The sequence below is a fragment of the Podarcis bocagei genome, assembly GCF_964188305.1.
Source record: "Podarcis bocagei genome assembly, chromosome: 6".
Lineage (NCBI taxonomy): Eukaryota > Metazoa > Chordata > Lepidosauria > Squamata > Lacertidae > Podarcis > Podarcis bocagei.
In genome coordinates this window covers 83,668,761-83,676,611 of record NC_138130.1, presented here as the reverse complement: position 1 = coordinate 83,676,611, position 7,851 = coordinate 83,668,761, and the positions used below count along the sequence as shown (strand labels likewise).

Here is a 7,851-nt window from a genome sequence, read left to right as displayed (position 1 = left end):
GTTTGATTCCACCAGCATACCTAATCTAACAAAGTGAAAGAGGCAAAGGAGTGGTCCACACAGCCCTTCCTGGCTGCATTGAGAGGAAGGGCAGTGCTAATCGCACACATGAACAGTATCTTATGCAACTAAACAGCACAGGTAATTTATTGAGATAGTTTGCAAGATGCCACTATAGCTGCTGGTGAGGTTTCCTAAAGTCTTTGTCGCTAACCAATCTAGATGGGGTCTAAACTAGCAGCGATTAACTAGGAGAAGTATCTTGCAGAAGTATCTTGAATAGCTCACTGAGAACCTGAGATCAATGTGCAGCAGCTGTGAAAATTTCATGCAAGGGACAGAGGTGTATACAATTAACCATGGTGTGGCTAAAGGTGAGAACTCTGCTTTTAAATATTAAATAACACTTTGTGCTGAGACAGAAAAGTGCATATATGTGTCCTCTGCACTTGCTACTTTGCCTATCTTACACTTTTCTCCTTTTCAAAACAATAGCTTCACAAGTTCCTTTTCATTCTGAAAACCTTTGGAATTCTTCTTCTATATCTGCAAATGCGACTGCATCTATAAATTCCTCACTCCATTTTTCAAAAAATCCCTTTGACGTCTGACAAGGAGCTGGAAATATATCAATGTTAAGTTTTATGTATTTTCCCCCCATGTTACCCACATCTGCAGTTCCATTATAATCCGTCATCGGTGACATAAACAAAGGAAAATTGATCAGAAACATTGAGTCCAAGAAGCGGTTCCTTTTTACATGAACTTAGACTGTCTGGCTCAAAATGCGGATGCTACGAGCCTGTGTGTTGTGGTATTAATCTTGCATTTTATGATGATCAGCTTCAGCCTTAAATCACACTAGTCAGGTAACATCTGAAGTGATGGTGCTTCTAGCCCCTCAGCAGCAGATAAATGTGGGGAGCAGGGTGTTCATAAGAGCATGACTGCCTGTTATGCTCCTCTGATCCAATGCTCAGAGTACGCAGGCACTGCAAAATAATCTATCAATTACTGAGGAGATGAAATGGGGGAGGCAGGATTTAATCCCCTCCCTGCTCCCTCTCCCTTTAAGGCTACAGCTGGTAGAACTAAGGCAGCCAACCGTCTTACTTTAGAGGGGACCCGATTCAGAGTGGACAGTCTTCCAAAGAGCAGACTATAGAGGTCTATCAGAGGACAGCTCTCTGTTTGAAATGCTGAAGAGTCCAAGCTTTTTTAAAGATAAGAAACCCTAAGAAGGGAGCACAGAGGCCTTGAAGTTGCTCATTAACAGTCAGCATCTGAAGTATAGACTGAGCAGGTATACAAGTCACCTGGAGAGTCTTCCACACTGCTGTGAGATGTAGTTCTATTTTTTCAAAAAAAATAATAATAGTAATAATTTCTAAATTTGCTTCGGTTCATATACATTTTCATATGGAAATCTTATGCAAACCTGTGTCCTTTTTTTTATGTGTTGCATTTCCTTTTCATCAACAATGCATAGGTGGCCACCCTCAATGAGATAGACATTCATCTTTCAGATTATCTCAAGCTGCTAATCTGACATCTTCCTCTGCCGGGTCTCCTTTCATGGGGTTGTTCCTGTGAATTTGATATATAGAGGCTGTCTCTGTCCTGGAAGGGAAAAGGGAGGATTAAGAGAGCCCTTTAAACTTCCCAGGATGTCTCTGCCTGTAAGGACAGTTTGTATGACGAAGTCATCCACGTCCTGTAGATGCAGCGACCTTATGCTTGCCACGGAACAAAGCACAAATTCAATCCTATTGTTATATTCTTAAAACAGGCTGTGGCATTTGTACGGAGCCCCTGGTCGTCTCATGGACTATTGACCCGTACACCAGTAATCCGCTGTCACCAACCAGGTCCTCCCCGGTAAAATCACTTCAGGCTCTGTCTTCTTAATAAAGAAGAGTGTATTTTATTTCAGACACAAACAAACTTTTCCGGCATTCCAAACGTTGTTACTCTTTACTTTCTTAGTCTTATTTTCCTCTCTCTATCTCTTCTACCTCCCCTCACTCAAGAACCCACTGCCCTAACTGTCTTTCTATTTCCAACTGGCTGCCAACTTCCTTTCCCAACAAGCCAACCCACTAAAACCAACCAACTACCCACCAGCAACTCTAACAAACCTCGGGCTAAGCCCTTTTATACACATGTAGGCTCCACCTCCAGCTTTCCTATTGGTCTACATTTTTAACCCTTTCTTTTTCCCCTGTACAGACAGGCTCTAAACGAATAGGCAAACACCACACAGGCATGGGAAAAATATAGCCCTCCAGTTGTCACTGAACTAAAATGTCTGTCATGGACTGGTTGGACACAGAGAAGTGGTGGGAGGAACCGGCTGAGGAACCCCCAAAGAAAGAAGGCTCAAAGCTGAGGGAATGGTGGTGGGACATTGATGAGTGCTTAAGAGGAAGAAGGGAGAGAAGACTGAGAGGAGGGGGGGGCAGAAGCAGAACAGGTAACAGGGCTTAGTGAGCTGGGAGAGTCTGTGGCAGAGAGGCCGAATCGGAGGCAGAAGCCAAAGTTGGGGGAGCGAGGCCAAGAGGCAGAGATGAGTCAGGCTGGTGAAGAGTCGTGTCTCCCCCTCCAGCTGCCACAAGTTCCCCTCCCCGCTGGTCTCACTTCTGACAACGCCCACCATCCCTGGCCATTGGTCACCCCTGGTTTAAAGGACGAAACTTTCTCCATGAAAAAAGAACACAAATTACCGTATTTTTCCATGTATAAGACTAGGTTTTTTCCCCTTAAAAAATAACGTCAAAAATTAGGGGACGTCTTATACACAGGGCCATCTCCCCCCATTTTCTTAAATCTGAGTCCCCAAAATAGGGGTGTCTTATACATGGGGGCGTCTTATAGACGGAAAAACACGGTACTCAGTTCTGTGCAATGGTTTAAAGATGTCGCTTGAATGTGGCCGTGGCAGCCCTTTACTGTATACATCCAAAAATGAAATACAACGACATTGTAAAAGGCAGCTCCATTATTGTCTGTGACACAATGCAGAACTGCGGTGGGTAAATTTTACAGCATGCCATAAAATACATCTGACTGAAAACACATGCTGCTTTTTATCATTAAGGTGTATGTTTTTTTGGGGGGGGAGGAATCCCCTGTTGACTGGGCCAAACGCCACAGAATGTACTTTTGATTTCTATAACAAATCACTAATGTAATCCCAGAGGGCATGGACGTAACCAGAGGCGGGGGGGGGTAAAAATCAATAAAAATACATAGCAAACTGAGGATCTGCCCCACCCCCAACAAAAATCCTGGTTACACCCATGCCAGAGGATTCTGTAACGCAATAAAATATTGGGAGGCATGGTGGCTTAATGGCAGAGCAGGTTGCAGGCTCAAGTGACAAGAAGCCAATGTGTGTGATCGGGATTTTGCTGAACTACAATTTCCATCATCTGCAACTATTAGCCATGCTGGCTGCAGCTGATAGTACAGTGGTACCTCGGGTTACATACGCTTCAGGTTACAGACTCCGCTAACCCAGAAATAATACCTCCGGTTAAGAACTTTGCTTCAGGATGAGAACAGAAATCGTGCTCCGGCGGCGGCAGCAGGAGGCCTAATTAGCTAAAGTGGTGCCTCAGGTTAAGAACAGTTTCAGGTTAAGAACGGACCTCCAGAACGAATTAAGTACTTAACCCGAGGTACCACTGTACTCTGAAAACTTTTGGAAGGCACCATGTTGGTTGTCCCTGATCTACGACATGACCAATAGGCTTCACAAGCATAAGTATTCTGCATGAACTCAGCAAACCAGCTGCACACCTTCCCAGGCCATGTGCTAATGCAGCAGGTTGAGAAGCTAATCAAATTCTTCCATCAATGGAAGCTACTGAGAGATGCACTCCTGACAGCTGGGGATTTCACTCTGCCTCAGATTCCTAAGAAGTGTAAGATGCAAAATCATTTCCACACTTTATATATCTGCATCCGCTGAACATGTCATGTGCCCCATATATATCAATGGCATAGTGGTAATCTTTGAAGTGCAGGAGCTCATCATGACAACCTATATAGCCTGTGTGTTCCTTTAACTTCCTAGCTAGATTAAATGCAAAATTTCAAGTTTTACTATTGCTTATAGTGTGACGAAGAGTCAGACACGACTAAACGACTAAACAACAACAACATAGTGTGACTGCAATCCTTTGCATGGTTTCCTGGAAGTAAGCTTCATTAAACTCAATGGTGCTTACTCCTGACTGCATAGATTTACTTGGAAAACACATTGAGCTTTAACAAAAGACCTGCATCCAGCTGAAATGCAACTTGCACCTTTTAATAATAATAATATAAAAATGCAAACCATATTGCTGGGAAGTGTGAGCATTAAACTGGTAGCATGAAGTAGCAAACCCCATCAAGGGAAAGAAGAAGAAGAAGAAGAGTTTGGATTTGATATCCCGCTTTATCACTACCCAAAGGAGTCTCAAAGCGGCTAACACTCTCCTTTCCCTTCCTCCCCCACAACAAACACTCTGTGAGGTGAGTGGGGCTGAGAGACTTCAGAGAAGTGTGACTGGCCCAAGGTCACCCAGCAGCTGCATGTGGAGGAGCGGAGACGCAAACCCGGTTCCCCAGATTACGAGACTACCGCTCTTAACCACTACACCACACTGGCTTTGCTGGATTATTTTCCTCATTCTCTGACTTCATCTATGCTAAACGGCTACAAGCTGCAAAACTCAAAAGCCTCATTATCCCCTCATTCCCTTGCCAGAAGGTCCATCAGTCACTTTGATGGAGGAGGTCATTGCTCCTGCTCTGATGCTGCACTTCCCTGCATTTCTCTTCCACCGCACCACTGGAAAATATAAGAACATGCAACATGGGAACACAGGAAGCTGCCTTATACTGACCGTAGGTCCATCTAGCTCAGTGTTGTCTACACTGGCTGGCAGCAGCTTTCCAAGATTTCAGGAAGGGAGTCTTTCCCAGTCCTACCTGGAGAGGCCCAGGATTGAACCTGGGACCTTCTCCATGGAATGGAGATGCTCAACCACTGAGTTGCAGCCCTTCCCCAGAAGCTCATAAGCAAGGACACATACCTTCATAAATGAGCATTAATGTGAACTCAGCAAATCCTTTTAGATTGTTATTTGTGATCTATCTTGCCAACAAAGGTCCGTATAGTTAAAGCTATGGTTTTCCCAGTAGTGATGTATGGAAGTGAGAGCTGGACCATAAAGAAGGCTGATCGCCGAAGAATTGATGCTTTTGAATTATGGTGCTGGAGGAGACTCTTGAGAGTCCCATGGACTGCAAGAAGATCAAACCTATCCATTCTGAAGGAAATCAGCCCTGAGTGCTCACTGGAAGGACAGATCATGAAGCTGAGACTCCAATACTTTGGCCACCTCATGAGAAGACTCGACTCCCTGGAAAAGACCCTGATGTTGGGAAAGATGGAGGGCGCAAGGAGAAGGGGACGACAGAGGACGAAATGGTTGGACAGTGTTCTCGAAGCTACCAGCATGAGTTTGACCAAACTGTGGGAGGCAGTGGAAGATAGGAGTGCCTGGCGTGCTCTGGTCCATGGGGTCACGAAGAGTCGGACACGACTAAACGTCTAAACAACAACAACATTTGTGATCTCAGAAGTGGCAAGTACATGCATCAAGTATGTCAGAGCAGGATCAAATGCTTGGCACAGAGACCTATGCCAGCATTTCAAGCATATTATCCTATCCAAGGGCTGTGATGGTGCATACAGTTACACACATTAGTCTGCTGAGAATCCAGAAGATTTAAAACTTGCGTAAGTGTCGAGAGCATTTCAGCAAGAGCTTGGAAACATGGGTCTCTCTCTCTCTGAGATTTTAATTCTCTGCAGAATGCTTATAATTTGAATCAAATGACCCTCTCAAGAAGCTGGAAAAAGATAGAATAAGAATGCTATTACCTGGAAGGAATTACAAAGCAAGCTTTCCAAGCTCCTAAACCAAGCAAAACATGAAAAGAAGCCGACTTTCCATTGCCATCTACTACTGAATATTTATCACTACCCCTGGCTCAGTGCACTTGAAACCTGGCAACCCAGAGTTAGCAGAGAGGTCAGAAGAGTCCTTAACCTGAAAGAACCTTATGCTCAGCTGAAATTTCCATTCCATGTACTGGCAGGGGCAAGTATAGAAACACTGTGTTATGGGTGCATGAGATCCCAAGAGCTTTTGGCACTCAACCAGGGTCCATGTTCCATTTGGGAAAATGAGGCATGGCAGAGTCTGCAGTGTCTTTGAAATATGATTTATTTACCCATACTTACACCAGATGCTTTCAATGGAGGGAGATTTCACAGTGTTCACATCTCTGGAGGAGCCCAGCATTGGATTCTCAGACATCTCTGTGTCTCTCTCCCAGCCTGCCAAGATGGTTCTGGCCTTCACAGCAGCTCATGGGCTACTCCTCATTTACCTTTCTCCTTTCCAAGAGCCCCTGCTCAAAGCATCGCCTCCCCATCTGTCTGCTCACCACCACCACCCCTGTTATCCAGACCTCTGTTGTTGTTTTTTAAAAGGACAATGGTTTTCCCTGTGTGACATCATTTCCCTCATCACCTTGGCAACCTCCTCCCCTCACTGGCAGGACCATCCATACCTGTCAATAGAACTTCTCTGAGTATGGCTATCATTGGAGACAACCTGTTGACTTTGCTTACAAAATGGTAACTTGGGATCATGTCCCCTAGAAGCAGCCACTTTGAAGATGTCCCTGTTAGCATAATTAAGATTAAAATTGTGTGTGTGTGGAGGCAGAGGGGTGGGTCGCTAGGATTAGCCACAGTACTAAAATGGGATGTTTCAGTCTGCTGGCTGAAATTTATTAGCTTAGGATCTCTAACCCAGCTGCATTCCTATGCAAAATTCTTGGTAAGCTGCCAGACAGTCTTCGCACAGCAGAAAATATTTATCCTGGTCTATGACCACTGGCTGTGATATGTATCTTTGCTTGCAAACATCTTGCAGGAAGAGGTCATTGGAGGGCAACTATAAGAAAATGTCATTTTGAGTTAATTGTGTGCCTTTTGCTTCAAAATAATGAGGTGTCAGACGAATCTGACCACTTAACATGTGAAAACAAATGTGAGCAGCACCAATATGGCAAGTTAACATTAAACAGGGTGGGATTTCAGTCCTTTAGGGAGGCAGTGGGCAATCCCACCCTGTTACTGTATAAAATCCAAATAAACAGATGCATTAATGTTCATAAAATGTTATTGCAATCATTAAAGCAGTCATACACAAATAGTCTGCAAAATTATCAACTGGAACAGTACGCAAGCGACTTCTCTTGTGTAGCTCTCACAAATTTCAAGAAAGTTTGCATGGAGAAGGTCTCTATGGGTTGTACCTAACTGTTCTAAACAACTCAGTGGTAGAGCATCAGATTTGCATGCAGAAGGTCCCAGATTCAGTCCTTGGGTTCTTCAGGTAGGGCTGGGAATGACTCATTGCCTGAATCCCTGGAGAGCTGCTGCCAGTCAGTGCAGACTGTACTGAACTAGATGGACCATTGGTCTGGCTTGATCTAAGGCGGCTTCCCATGTTCGTAGAGAGGAGCCATGTGAATATATAAGCCGGGTTCTATGTTTGTATCTCTTGCTAGATAAGAGCCTCCAGATGCAAGCATAGAATCATAAGACTTTGAGGTGCTATTGGACGTCCCACCTTTCAATCCCCTACTCAGTGTAGGAGATCAAGACCTGGCATATCCTCAACCGATGCATGTCTGACCTCTGCTTGAAGACCTGGAGAGAGGAAGAGCGCAACACCCCACCATGTAATTGGTTCCATTATCAAACTGTTCTTACCATTG

General features: G+C 44.5%; 1 long non-coding RNA gene across 1 annotated transcript; it reads right to left on the bottom strand.

Moving 5' to 3' along the window:
- Positions 1-1,366: 1,366 nt before the first annotated feature.
- LOC308589154 lies at positions 1,367-7,214 on the bottom strand. The gene is made up of 2 exons (XR_014009103.1): positions 6,302-7,214; positions 1,367-1,620 (listed from the first exon to the last, which is right to left on the bottom strand). It is a non-coding gene; the product is annotated as an uncharacterized lncRNA (long non-coding RNA).
- Positions 7,215-7,851: the final 637 nt, after the last annotated feature.